General features: G+C 39.7%; 1 protein-coding gene across 7 annotated transcripts in view; it reads left to right on the top strand.

The window, feature by feature from the left end:
- THRB (thyroid hormone receptor beta) overlaps positions 1–15,384 on the top strand; it is a 369,571-nt gene that overhangs the window by 307,460 nt on the left and 46,727 nt on the right. The window lies entirely within an intron of this gene.

The raw sequence follows: 15,384 nt of genomic DNA, 5'->3' as shown, positions 1-15,384 counted from the left end.
ACTCCCACATACCCTTCATCTGGACTCAACAGTTATTAACGTTTTGCCAGATTTACCTTATGACAGTGTGTGTGTGAATGTATGTCTGTGTCTGTTTGTATACATACAGATGACTATTTTTCAGAATCATTTAAGAGTCAGTCACAGACATCATACCCCTTGAACTCTAAATACTTTAGAGAGTCCCCTTAAGTCAAAGAAATTCTCTTAGAAAACCATGGTACAGTTCTCAAAATCAGAAAGTTTGACATTGACGCCTACTATTCTCTAATCTACAGGCTTTATGTAACTTTCACAAACCGTCCCCTCCCCACCCCCTGTTCACTGCGGGAGGGGAGGTAGAGGCTGAGACCAGGGCCAGGGAAAGGATTGTCCTTTCATGAGGCTTTCACGGGTGTCAACCCTCCTGACAGGGCCGGTCCAGGCCACCACCGTGTGTTCCTTATGCCAATTCTGTTTCTGGTCCGGTACCCAGGCCAGGATTATGTATTGCATGTAGCTTTTGTGACTCTTTTGTCTGCTTTAATCTGTAGTGGTTTCATGACCTTTCTCTTTTCTCATGACATTGATATGTTTGAAGAATGCATGCCTATGATTTTGTAGAGCGTCCCTCAGGGTTTGAGGGATGTTTCCTCCTGATTAGAATCAGATTATGTATTTTTGGCAAAAATGCTAAAAAAATTGTATCCCATGATGTTTGTTCCTATAAAAATTTAAGTGTGTGGTTCAGAAGTGTTTTGCAATCTTCCAAACCGCCCACGTGTTCATGTGAGGAGGTTTCTATCGTTATCAATGAGCTCGATCATGATCTCACGGGGTTGGAAGAAAGTGCGTTTTCTGGAAGCCCACTTAGGAAGCAGCCATTCAATAGCCTAAGGATGAATGTCTCAAGAGTCAAAGTTATTTGTTGCTCTGTCACCTATGAGGTTTTTACGGCTTGTTTTTATGGCATGATACCTCACTGGGGGACACCCTTTCTTTGTAGTAGGGACAGAAGGAAGATTCTCTGTGGTCTGAAGACCTCTGAGGATAACACTTAGATGCTGCTTCTTTATTCACTTCTCGTGTTTAACTGGACCTTCTTTTCTTTCCACAATCCAATCTTACTTAATGACAAAACAATCGAGATTGGAATGTATCTTTGGTTGACCTTGATATCTACTATGTATTTTTCTAGATTATTTTAACATTTGAGATAAAATGAAGAACGCAATTCACCATTTCTAGATGTGGTCCAGGGTACCAACATGAAGTAGATCCAGTAGATTTGAAAACTCCTTTACAAATCCTCTTTTATTCATCTCTTTCATGAAGGCCCGGTCCAAATATCACTTCCTCTGTGCTTGTTTCTCCATTCCCCCTCAGAATGAATCGTTTCTTTCCTCATGCTGTCATGAAATGTTGCTATACCGAAGCATCTACTGGGCGCTACCTAATCTTACTACAGCTTCAAAACATGCCTATGTAATTCACCAGGGATTGAGATCATCTTGATTTATACCAAAAATGTTCTTAAGTGTATTCTGTGTGCCCCGTGCTGCACTGTGTGTTGAGAATAAAAAGTTGAATGACACTGCTTCCAGCATGGGGTTTCCAAACAGACGTGTTGGACGAGATTTGGGTCTAGACTTGAAATGCACAGCAACTCTGTTGACAACCAAGCAATAATGAAAATTCTACTGGCCGACTGACATTTGTCTTAGAGAAGAATAATAAAGAAATTAACCTATGCTGTTTCAGAAATAGTAATCAGTAATCAGTAATATAATCTTAACACTTAACACATGAAGTATTTGGTGTGTCAGATACTGTCTTCTGCTTGTTGATATGTCTTTTTAATTGGGTTGCAAATTTCAGAGGAAGCCCCTGTCTTCCTCTTGTACATGGTATAGATATATAAATGACGTGAACTTTTAAAGTTTTTTTATTTTGATAATCAGTTTTAATTAGCTCAAGCTATTTGTAAGCCCGCATCTATTTTCATAAAGCTTTATTAAGATACAATTTACATACCATAAAATTCCTCTGTTTTAAGTGTACAGTTCCATAATTGTTAGTGTATTTACAGAGTTTTGCAATCATCACCACAACCTTATTTTAGAACATTTCCATCATCCCAAAGAAACTTACAGCTGATTTAGTTATTTTTCCTTTCTGTACTCAGTCCCTGGCAACCACTCGTCTACTTTCTGTCCCTACAGATGTGCCTTTACTGAGCTGCACAAAAATGGAATCACACAACAGGACTCACATCTTTCTCTTGGCACATTGTTTCTGAGGTTCATCCACATGGTAGCGTGCAGCATTACTAAGTTTGAACTTTTTACCTTTCATTATTCTTCATAACATTTTTAAGTATAAGTGTAAGAATGGAGCCTTTAATGAACAAAGAATAAATCTTTTGAAAACGACATCAATTGTGGCAGAGCCTCGATTTTGCACTAGTTGTTCTTAAAGGTGAAAAAGCAAAGTAAATGCAGATGACTCAATCATTCATTCATTATTCCTATTATTAGGGAAATTTGTTTTAAAATTAATCTCTGACATGTTATTCTGGAATAAAGAAAGTATACTATAGCTGTTAAATGTCAAAACCATTCCACTCAAACAACCCATCTTAACTTTTCAAATCAAGTCCATCAGTGTGAATTACAATGAAATAATCATCTTAACAAATTAAACTAAGTCAAAATGGATCTACTTGCTTTCATTAATTAAAGAGTACATAAAATGAGGGGCTATATGATATTCATATAAAGCATAAATGATATTCATAAAAAAGTAAAATATTGAAGAGGTTTTTTTCCTAGAGGTAGAGGGAAATATATTGATTAAAATAAATATATAAAGAGGCATTAAATTAAGCTCATCTTGGAAAAACAAATAAATCATCATAGTGACCTTGGAATTGTATTGAAACCTATAAATATTTTTCTCTTAGAAAAACAGTATGAGAAAATGGGACAAGCAAGTTCTAGAATAGCAAATTAAGAGCCAAAATCTCTACATTAACATCTTCCCTTGGCGGTTACATAAGGGTGAAAAAACTAACCCCTTGGTTTCCGCTCTGTAAAATGAATGGAAATATCTTCACCACCAGTCGTATTGTTTGGTTATGAAGACAATATGCAATAGACCTCGTCATTATTATTTAGCCAGTGTTCCAATTAAAGTTACACCAAACTGAAACTTTATTGTATGTTTTCTAGACTATGATGCAACCTTCATCAGACTATATTAGCCATTAAAGGTTTGCTTTTGAATCATATGTTCATTCATATGATTCAAGAGCGAACATTCCATTGTTGGCTTAGAAAAGAGACAAATTCAATGCTGATAACATTGGTCTGAAATATATTTCAGAAACCTTACTTCTCTTTCAACCCATAGCTGTAAGAGTGCTAGTCTGTATTCACTTCTGTATACCTACGTTTTTGATTTGGTCTAGATCCTGGTTCTCAGACTTTAGTCTGCATCAGAATCCTTGGGAGGACATGCCCCCACATGCACTGTTGATCTCACCCTGCAGTGTCTGATTCAGTGGGTCTGGGGTCGGGCTGGAGAATTTGCACTTATAAGAAGTTCCAGGAGATGCAAATCCTGCTGGTTCAGGAACCACTTTTAGAACCACTGACCTAAGGCTTGTGGAGTCTATTTTACAATCTTTGTGGAACTACAAAAGGCTGTTTGCTTTAATCCACTCATTCTATAAATTGACATATTTCATCTAGTAGAAAGCTACTGTAACTGGGTCTGTGGTATCTTTTGCGTGATTGTGCCAAGACAGCCATTCCACCTTAATGAAGTAAAACACAACCTCCAGACCTCAGGCTTGGAAAGAGTGTCCAAGCTGAGGAAGCCGCTAGGACTGCGCTGTGGGAACTTCCTTCTCCTCGGACAGCTCTCAGTTCAGTTACTGGGGCTGCTTCCAACATTTTGTGCCCCAGGAGTGTCTTGTTCCCACTTCAGTGTTCTCATCAGGGCCCTTTCTTTCCCAGTGCACCCAGATCACAATCCATTCCCCTTATACCAGTAAACCATGTTGTCACTTTTTCAAGTGCATTTTTGTAAAAGTGAATTCTGCTTGGTGATGGATTGCAAACAAACCCCCCCCCCCCAGTATCCTTTCATAGAGCTGTAACAGGCTGGCACTATCAAAAAGCTTTTATCAAATACTAAAGGAGAAAAAAAAAAGCAAATTAGAAACATAGAGTACAAGTTGTTTGATAAGAGGAGGGCTTTGAGTTTCTATTCCTACAAAACAGAAGCAGTTGCAGAGCCCAAAGGCCCCAGTCTTGTGCTGTGGCCTCTTGGGATTTGCACTACCTTGTGTCCCACCTGCCTCTTCTGACCAGTAACTTTCCTCCTTGGTAAAAACCAAAAAACAGGACACTCCCCTCGGCAGCTTCCCAGGCCCCTCCTCTCTGTCCCTGGTGTGTAGTCTGAGAAAAACACCACTCTTCCAGGTGATCTGTCCCTACAAATGACCTTACCTCCAGCAATATAGTCATAAAACAGAATTCTGTGTTTCTGAAAGTGTGTCTCGTGGAACACTTGTAACAGATGTAAGAAGACAGACAGGGTTCTATAATCAGATGTGTTTGGGAAATGCTGAGTCACATGAGGTCATACAAAGTTCGACAGTTTTCATTTGTGATTCTCTCAGAAAGGGATATACAATGCATATTTCCCAAATTCATTTGACCACAGAACCTCTTTTTATTGCTTTTTCTTCAAAGTGTCTCTTGGAACTGGTATTATGGACCACTTTGGAGACATCATCTGAATGTTAATCCAGTCCCACAGTGTCCACTTAATGAGGATCACACAATCAAAATAATCAAGGAGAGAGTGACTTGTGCTAATTAATGCACCTGGGACTGAGGAAGTAAAAAGTTCCAAAATGGTTTGAGTTGAGCATGAGCCCATGGACTTAAGATTTTATATCAGTTCTTAAGGGGAGCATCAAATCCCCTTAATTCCCTTCCTTCCTCTAAGGCAGTATATATCTTGGAGGAAGAACCGATGCCCTTACTCCTAGGTTGGAGGTAGACAGGGAAAGTAAGGAGTCAAGAAGACACCAAGGCTTTGTGCTTAAACTCCTGTCTAGGTGGATGGTCGTACCTAGATGGGAAGACTGCAGGAAGAACAGGTTTTAGAAAGAATGAAGTCGGAGATGCCTATTGGTGTGCCAATGGACATGTCAAGTTGACAGCTGGACAGCAGATTCTGGTTTTAGAGGAGACATCTGGGATGGAGACATACATTTGGATGTCATTTACCTATTTATTGAAAGCCATTAGAGTGGATGAGATCGCCTACAACAGATGGTGGCAAACTTCTCTAAAGTGCCACATACTAATTATTTTCAGCAAGCCATACGGTCTCTGTTACAATTACTCAACTCTGCCACTGTAGCATGGAGTAGCTATAGAAGCAGCCATAGATGATATGTAAATGAATGAGCATGACTGTGTTTCAATAAAACTTTATTTATAAAACAGGTAGCGGCCTATATTTGGTCTGTCAGCCAAAGCTTGCTGACTCCTAACCTAGAGTGAAAATGTAGACTCAAAAAAGAAAGTCCAAGACAGAGCCTAAGGCACTTCAATAATGACAATTATTATATATACGTAATTATGTCACTTACTATGCCAGTCACTGTTCTAAATGCTTTACTTATATAGACTCACTTCATCTTCACAGTAACTGATGAGGTGGGTACCATTATCACTGTTTTATAAAGGAGAAAGCAGGGGCGCCTGGGTGGCACCGTCGTTAAGCGTCTGCCTTCCACTCAGGGCTTGATCCCAGCGTTCTGGGATTGAGCCCCACATCAGGCTTCTCCACTAGGAGCCTGCTTCTTCCTCTCCCACTCCCCCTGATTGTGTTCCCTCTCTCGCTGGCTGTTTGTCTCTGTCAAAATAAATAAATAAAACCTTAAAAAAAAAAAAAAAAGGAGAAAGCAGTTACCTAAATGAAAAGTTTATTTCTCTCTCTTGAGAAAAAAAAAGTGCAGGGGCACCTGGGTGGCTCAGTCAGTTAAGCGGCGGCCTTTGGCTCAGATCATGATCCCAGGGTCCTGGGACTGAGCCCCACATTGGGCTCCCTGCTCAGCAGGAAGTCAGCTTCTCTCTCTTCCTCTGCCCCTCCCCCCACTTGTAAGGGCACGCTCTCTCTCTCTCTCACAAATAAATAAAAAAATTTTTTTTTAAGTGCAGAGGTTCACAATCTGGACTAGTATGGCAGTTCTGTGGCAGTTCTAGGTTCAGCAACGTAGGTTCCTTCCAGCCCATTCTTCTACCACCTAGAATACAGAGGTCATTCTAATAGGTCAAAATGGTGGCTAGGGCTCCAGCCATCATATCCACATTCCAACAGCTGGAAGAAGGAACAAAAAAGAAGCAAATGGTATGCACCAGTTGTTTTTTAAGTTTCATAGAAACCACCTTACAACATTTCTTCTGCTACATCTTATTGGCCAGAAGTTTTTCACAGACACTTCTAGGTGCAAGGGACACTGGGAAACAAAAGTTTCTTCCCAAAGGCCATTGCATAACTAAAATTTAGATGTTCTATTACTAAAGCGGGAAGTAGGAAAGTTATTAGAGTAGAAGCTAGCATAAACAATTTATGTTTATTAAATCTTTTTCCTTATGTGCCCTTTTGCAAGTATCGTTGATAACACTCTCCCCAAGACATTTCTGCTCAACTGTCTCGTATCTCTGGCCTCCACTGTTGAAGTCCTGTGTCCTCTTCAAAAGCCAACTCACAGGTCCCCTCTTCCATGACACTATGCCCAACTTGCTAGGCAGATTCTTCCCACAGTCCCAAGCCACAGTTACCACACTTCCTTGGATTTAGTTCTCTCCTGGTCTCTCTCCTTAGCCTGTCCCCTCTGCTCAACTAGACAGCTCAAGGGCAGGTGAAGTCAGGTCGAGGTGCGGAGGGTAAATTTTTAAGAACTAAGGGAAATATGCAGCAAAACTGCAAATGAAGAAACAGTTAAGTATGGAGGACGCCCTGGTGTGGGAGAAAGGGGCCATGGTTGGGCACCCAGGAGAACAGCAGTTCTCAAATTTGGCTGCCTGTGGAAATAACCCAAGAAACTTTAAAAAAAAACTTGATGCTCACGTTTCACCCCATCCTGATTAAATCAGAATTTCTGGGCGTGACCCCTAGGCATCAACTTTTTTCTAAAGTGCATGGGTATTGCCAACGTGCGGCCTTATTTAAGAAACAACACAGATGAAAACAGAGGAAAAGACACTGAAATAAGCCTCTTTCCTCCTTCAGAGACCTTGAGGGTTTGTTGTTCACCTACAAGGTTTTCCAAGCAGTATCGTTAGTCTTATCCTTTTAGGTTATTTCCTTCCAGCTGAAGGCAGAGATGCATTTACATAATAAATTATTATTGATTGGAACACTTCTAATGAGAGTTATTAAAGCCCTCCCAAGTTTATTTCAGGCAGTTTGATGCACTATGGGTCAAATAACTCTCAAGCTTCCCCTTAAGTAACTAAATTAGAGTAGTCAGCCAGGGAAATAAGAAAACAATCTTACTGAAGCTCACCTCGTTTGTGACACATAATATGTTTAAATTGCTTTATCGACTTTACAGAGAAGCGTGCCAGATCGATCACAAGTGACAGTACTGTGATTGCTTTTATCAGGATGTGAGGGGCCATATTTCAAATTCAGTGTGAGTGTTGGACTCCATTTTCAGCTCACAGTAATGAGAGTTCTGTGCACTTGCTACACGTAAAGAACATCCCCCATTCTTGGAACAAGAAGGAGTGCATTCCAGAAAGTTTTGTACTGCTTTCTCCAAAAGATAAAGTTAGGAAGGGAGCTCTCTTAAATATACTTGAAACTTCTTTTTTCCTGTTCAAAGATTTCTGAGGGGATGCAGGATTGTTCTAATTCCATGACTCTCAGGGGTCTTCCACGCTTTTTGTAAAAATGGAGGAAAAAATGTTTTGGAGTCGTTCTTTCCCTCTTCGCTGCAGTATGTATATCCAGTTTGGGGGCAGAATTTAAGGCTCTGATTTTCCAAGCACATTTGGAGATTTCTGGAAATTGTTTTTAAGTGTTCCTTTGGCATGAAAGTTGAGACTCTGGCTTTGGTTGATATTGTTACTGGTGAAAAGCAAGAAATCGCTTGGATCTGTGCCTTCAGTGAAATAGAAAAGGAGCCAGGAAACGCACTGGCAAAACTGCAGAATTGGACGGTTCCGCCAGGCAGCTCCGAACCAGAAAAAGAGGCCTTGGAACATGTGTGTTTGCCAGGAAAGAAAACTGCTTTATTGAAAGGTTAATTTTCAGATTAGTTTGGGGAAATTTGAGATAAATAAATGAAATCAGACAAAAAAACATAAGGCCTGGATCCTTTTTCCCGGGGTTTTCAGAAAATAGTCACTGCTTCCAATGAAATGTTTTGACATTTTCAGCAGGGAGAAAATGTTAATTGTAATGTTATGTGTATGTGTTCTTAAAAACACTGGCGAATAAATCTTTTATTCGTTTTAGGAGTAATCAGAGAGTAAAAACACTATTAGAATGTTAGCTATGTTCATTATTCCTTATGGTCACTTTCCTGTGTCTGGGATGTTGCAGTTCATTTTCCCGATTCAAATGTACCAATTTGGAGAACATTCCTTTACTTGTCTTACAGTTCAGTTGCAATTTTTCGAGGAGTCTTATTACTAAACATCTATGGGGTTGGCTTGGGTTTCTCCCCTTGTTCTGTCTCATTTGTTGCTTGCTCTCTTCCCTTGGATCAGTGGCTCCTTTACTGTGTTTACAAAATCATCAGCACTTGGGGCACCTGGGTGGCTCAGTCAGTTAAGCGTCTGCCTTTGGCTCAGGTCACGATCCCAGGGTCCTGGGATTGAACCCCACGGCTGGCTTCCAGCCCAGCAGGGAGTCTGCTTGCCCTCTCGCTCTGCCTCTCCCCCTGCTCGTTCTCTCTCAACCTCTCTCTCTCTCAATAAATAAAATCTTTAAAACAAACACAAAAAAATAAAATCATCAGCACTTAAAGACTCCCTTGCATGTTAGTGGCCCACTGACTAAGTATATTAAATACGTGTGCTACTGAGCTCCTTAGTGGCAAGGGCTGGATCGACTTTTGGAACAGCCATCTCTGCTCCCACCACCTCTCTGCTTTGTACTTAACAGACACTCCGTAGGTGTTTGTTGAATGACTGTCATTCATACTCTCCTTTCTCCGGTCATATATCCCTGTCCCAGAATCCCATGTTGCAGTTGACTAGAGTTTCCTATCCAAAGGGGAGGTCTTACTGCTGAGTAGTACAATATTACATAGTCTGTGGTCCCTTAGGAGGGAAATACCAACAAGGTCACACATTCATGGGTCGGCAGAAACCCAAATGTAAATGTCACCACCTGAGTCCCAGCCCTGCAAACTGAGTTTCTGGAAGAAAGAGAAAGAACCCTTAGCTTCAAAGAAAGCAGCTTTGGCCCTTACTGAACCGTGATCTAGAACACATGCATATAGTGGGCATCCACATGCTTGTCCACATGGAGAAAAAGCCCTGAGTAATCATCTTAGTTAGCAAGCAGTCAGGGTCTAATTTGTTCGCATCTTAGTGAAAAGATACAGTGATTCTTATGGAGAATGCTATTCCCTCTTAAAGATCATTGTCTTTAAACCTCAAGCGCGTGAATACTACTTAAATCACATTTAAGCTTGAAAATAATCTCAAAAGCGGATTGATTGGAATAAAATGACAAATGTACATAGTTTCCCACATACTACCTCTAAGAGTGCTGTTAAGCACAAACGGGGGGAGGGGGTAACATTTAAAGGCACCAGCACATACTCTCCCTCGTGTGCTTATAAACAAAACATAAAAGCAAAATGAGCAAAGCTAATTTAAGCTTTAGGTTTCATGTAGATTAGTGCTAACGATGTAGAAAATTATCCGCGGCAAGGAACAAAACAGAACTCACTCACAGACACCAGTGGCATTTTCAGAAGTGTCTTTCCTTGGCATGTTTCTAAAACTTGTGGGACCTGTGTGTCATTAGGAGGATGGTTGGATCCTGCCATTAAAAGCCAATCAGTAACATTCAACAGATTTAACCACCAACACTTGCATGACTAGATTAATGTTTTGGAGTCAGTCATCGGGCTCGTTATTACTGGGATTTTCTCTGGGTCATGCTAATAAACCGGATTATTGATTTTAGGATTTTCTGTGTATCCAAGGATATTGTCTAAGATGTCTTTACAAGGTTTCATGCTTAAGTTGTCAACCAAAATGACATCACAATGAGTAATCATTTTCTAATCATGTTAAAAGGGGTTAAAAACAGCGTATAAAATGAATCTTCCCGGCTTTGGAGGAGCGGGAGCATTCTTGCTGTCACTCCTCCTGCTGGGTGACGGTCCTCCCTACCTGTGTACCATCTTCCCCAGGAATTAGCTGCGTTCTCAGCTTAAGACCTTTGATAGTCAGAAATCTGCTTTCCAATATGTTTGAATGGCAGCAGAGCTCAAAAGACACCTCAATCTAAATAGGATTTGAGCCCATCAGGTGCTATTCCAAAGTAAAGCAGGCTGGGTGGCTGTGCTGCTGGTGGTGTTTATTCATCTTTCCTTCTCGTTTCATGCGTATGGATGGACGCTTCTCGGCGTATATGCCCGGCTCTAAGGGCGTATGGGGCTGGTGAATGCATGGGTAGAGTGTGTGTATATGTAAAGTAGAAACTGAACCAGGGTCACAAAATGAACTACTGTATGCAAGAAGTATATGAAGTGCACCCAGCTGCCGGCAGCAATTGCTACATGCAGGCCACTGATTATTACACGTATTTTGAAGATAGTCCGGGTTACAGTGGTTGCAACGCTCAGGCTGTGCCCAGTAACAACATATATATGGAACAGGCCTGGGCCGTGAATCAGCCTTATACCTGTAGTTACCCTGGAAACATGCTGAAAAGCAAGGACTCTGATTTGGATATGGCCCTGAATCAATACAGCCAACCTGAGTATTTCACTGAAGAAAAGCCTACTTTTTCTCAAGTGCAGTCGCCATCGTACTCTCAAAAAAAAGGTAGGGACCATTTTACTTGAATTTGTTAAAAGTTTCTGTGTTTATTTCTGTTGTGTTTTGAAGTTACAGTTTGCATCGGCTTTGTCAAATCTTTGACTTTGAACGCTGAATGTTCGAAATTAAAAGCAGCAATAAAGAGAAAGGTTGCTAGGTGATTGAAAGGGGTCCGTGAGCAGCAAAGATTTCCAAGCACTTTTTTCCCAAGCATGTATGAGAGCTGGATTGAGCTGATTTTTTAAGCTGTGTGTGCATATGTATATATACATTTGTGTGTGTGTGTGTGTGTGTGTGTGTGTGTGTGTGTATTGCCCCAAATGAATATGGTCAGTTTCTTTGCTAAAGAAAATATGTAAAAGTCTTCCCCTTGGTGGATAGACACTGTGGCTTTTGAAGTGGGATAATTTTCCCCAGTTCAGGCTCAGATCAAAAACTCATTTGCCTTTTCTTGGTATTTCATATTAAAAGCTTATTTTAGTTAACTAATAAAATATTTTAGTGATTTTTAATGGTAGTATAATGTTGATATGTTAGATTTTATAATTGTTCATCTTTATATATTTACTGATCCATGTAAGCTGTAAAGAATCTACTTGTGACCATATTAAGCTGTAAGAATGTAAAACTCAAGAAGGAGCTAATATGCTTTCCATTGCCATTTTTTTCCCTAAAGTTTCACAGGTCTGGAATCATGTCAAATGAATTCCCTATATGAAAGCAAGAGAAATATCCTTCAAAATATCCAAAGTGAAAACAAGCACAATATCCATTTATTTTAATAGACACTGTGGCTTTACATTGCTGTGTAATTTTCTATCAATGGGACATTTCTTGTCTACCAAAAAAGAAAAGAAAAGAAGCAAGTAGGTAGTACTCAGGGAACTTAGTAGCATCTGTCAGATATTTTGGAAATAACTTAAATTCTATTCTATTCTTAAATATGCCAGAAACTGGTTTTTTCTGTGTACAATCTACAGGATATTGCATAGGAAACCAAATTTACAGGTTTCTATAATTTGAAAAATATGATGCCCATTGATCCTCAAAGGTGAATTCTCTGCGAAATTATCTTAAAACAGAATATGGCTTGGTTGATTAGGGTTCCTATAAAAATTATCATTTGCTTTTCTTACTGTGACTCTGTAATTAAAAGTAGCCTGTTTTGAAAACGAAATCTAAAAAAAAAAAAACAAAAGACAAAACCTCAAACTCAAATTCCCGTTTGTTGTTACCTTAGACTGTGTTTGGATTTTCTGTGCTGTTCTCCACCTTCCAAATATGAAATATGAAGGGAATTACAGCAGAAAACATATTCAGAGTAATTCGTCTGCATTTTCATTTAGTTTCACATCCTCTAGAAGGGTATCAGAATTTCTCTCATTTATTACAAAGGGCACACCACAGAAGTCCCCTACTGGGAACATTTGAGATAGATTGAATGTGTGCTTTCTATTTCATTTAATATTACACTTATAAGTAATTTATCTTTGAAAAGAAAAAGTTAACATTGCTTCATTAGACATGTCTGGATATGCCTCTCACAGTGTTGTGGGATCTCAAGATAATATTGGTGCCTGCCTCTCTATTGGGGCATTCTGCTATTCTTAAAAATTCCTGCAAAATTTTTCAGGCTCTTTTACTCTTTTTTTTCTTTTGTCTTTTCATGATATTTACTTCAAGCAGTGCTGGAGAATATTTGCTCATAAAACGTTAAACCAGAGATTCTTTGCTAATTAATTTGACACTTGAACTAAAGGCTAAGACACATTGTATGCATATATTGATGTAATTTCCCAAAGCCATATGCCATTGAAAGGCCACGGCCACCTGCCAAACTCACTAAATCAAAGCAGGCAAATATTCTTAAATGCGCCATTATTTACTGTTACAAGTCTTTAAGCAAATCCCAGTAAAACTAAACCCAGCTGTTAACTGTCTCTTAGGACAAAAGGTCGTACCCAACACGTTTATCCATATTGATCCATTATTGATTTTTGTTGTTGTTGGAGGACATCAGTAGTATCTCCTTAAGGCAAAATTAAGACTATAAACAGGTGTTCAGTGGGGCAGGCCTCATTATTGCGATTGGATTTTTATCCGTTTTCATGAAATTCATAATTGTTTCGTCTGGGTTTGTTGCTGTCACTATAGCGCTATACACTCTTCAATAGCACAGCTGTCTTAACTTTGTCATTTTTTTAAAGGATGGTTTATTCTTTAGCATTTAATTGGAATTTTCTAGTGTATAGAAAATGATCATAATCTTGTAAAATAAACTTACTGTAAGTACACATAGACAAAATAAAAGAAGACTACAGAAACCAAAGTCAAGATTAGTTATCTTAACAGCAGGCTTTAGAATGACTTTTAGTTTTCTTTGTGTTGTTTTTGTGTGTTTTTATGTTTGTAGCCAAGAGGCAGAACTATTAGCAAGCTCCTGAAACATTGAGGACAGGAATGAAGAGTCAGAATTCAGTTCCTTGAATCAAATTTAAACTAAAACTTAAAGAAGGGGGGAGGGGCAGAGCAAGTATTATTTTCACTTTGAGGGAAGGCTAAAATACAGAATGTAATGTCTGTCTTTTTTTTTTTCACATAGAACATGAGAAAAACACATTTTTAATTTTTAAAAGTTAGGGACAAATAAAAAGAGGATAGGAGCTCCTCATTTTTATGTCTTTTTTTTTATTATTATGATATGTTAGTTGCCATACAGTATGTCATTAGCTTTTGATGTAGTGTTCCATGGTTCATTGCTTGCGTATAACGTTTCTTATGTGTTTCAAGTAACATCGCCTTGATTTGTTATGTGAAAATCAGCCATCGCAGCCAGTTCTGATCACTCCCTTCACCCTAACCCCTAGCTCAGGAGGAAGGGAAGGGGAGGTTTGGAAATCGGCCGGAGGGGAAGGGAATGGGCAACCGGGCTGTTATGTCTTCGTTGTGACCATGGTTCGGCATAGTTTAAAAGTCGGTATCTTTTTCTTTTGGGGGGGACCGGGGTGCGGTCACTGGCTGTTTCCATCAGAAATTCCAGTTACGTTCCCAAACAGCTTGAGTCTGGCTGCCCTGCAGGCGGCTTTGCCAGGCGGCCCCTGGGTCTGTTGAAATAGAAACGTTCCCTAGAGGGCCTGTCCTGTGTGACACCCTCTCCACGGGATTCTTGGCTTGACCTTCTGTGTGCCATCTTTATAGGAATTGCATGTCCAAAAAGTCTGTAGTGTGTTTGCATCAGAGTTGGTTATCATGACCAAGAGAATAAGAAATTCCTGTTTTTTTGAGTCCAGATCAAGGAGACGGGGTCCTCTTGTTTGGTTTGGGTTTTGACTACACATGTTCTTGTTCTAAAGCCATGTTATTAGTGTTGCAGAGAGAATATTAATAACCAAGCAGAAACTGCACCTAGAACTGTCCTTTCTGAATCTGTCTTTGCTGCCCCTCTGTCTCGGGGACAGGAATCTAATGTATGTGAATAATCGTGTAGACATTAGAAATGGAAATTAAATAGTAAGGTGAGGGATATTTGAAGTGACCCACATCAAGAGGACTGGATTAAAAAGAAGAGTGAAACCCCAAAGAAATATGTTCTCTAATTAGAATTTCCTTAGCCTCTTTCAAAGTCAGAGAAGGGTTGCTATACAGTAGAGTCGGACATAGGGCGGTTCCAAAGTCTGCCCAGAAAAAAAATGTTCCATGAGAAACAGAACCCTTAAGCCCTAGTTTCACACCCAATCTCTGGAGAGGCAGGCAGGAAAGAAACCAAAAAAAGGGGAAGATTCGTGAGTCTCCCAACCACATAATCACTCCCAGCCACAAACCTGAGGATGAAATGATTGCACACTATTTCCATTTCTTTCTCAACATTTCCCTCTCCTTCCCTTCCTGCCCCTCTTCCTCCTCTTTGTCTCCCCTGCCCCCCAATTCCCCTTTACCTCTCTCTTCCTCAGTCTTTCTCCTTCTGCCCCTCTCTCTCTTGTCCCTTCTCTTCCCCTCTAGTTGAATGTGTTTAATTTAAACACATACAATTAGTCTACCTAATGCACTAAGTGTTGCAGACATCATGTCTTTAAAGTATAATACTTGAGAAGTTAATGTAACTGCAGATTCTTCTATAATGCTTAGGTAATTGTAGGGATGCTGACGTAGGTTAGGATTTCAAATTAGGCACTGCCACCTGTATACTCTTAAGAGATAATACCACTCCAGAAAACAATAGAACCTTTTTTTAAAATACAAAATGCAATTTGCTGCTAAAAAGATTAAGTAAAAGTGCCTCCTCTCAGTATCTAGAACTGGAAGCAAAGTA

The sequence above is a fragment of the Ursus maritimus genome, unplaced genomic scaffold (genome assembly GCF_017311325.1).
Source record: "Ursus maritimus isolate PB19 unplaced genomic scaffold, ASM1731132v1 scaffold_20, whole genome shotgun sequence".
NCBI lineage: Eukaryota > Metazoa > Chordata > Mammalia > Carnivora > Ursidae > Ursus > Ursus maritimus.
The sequence above is the reverse complement of the archived record's forward strand: the minus strand, read 5'-3'. Positions and strand labels throughout refer to the sequence as shown.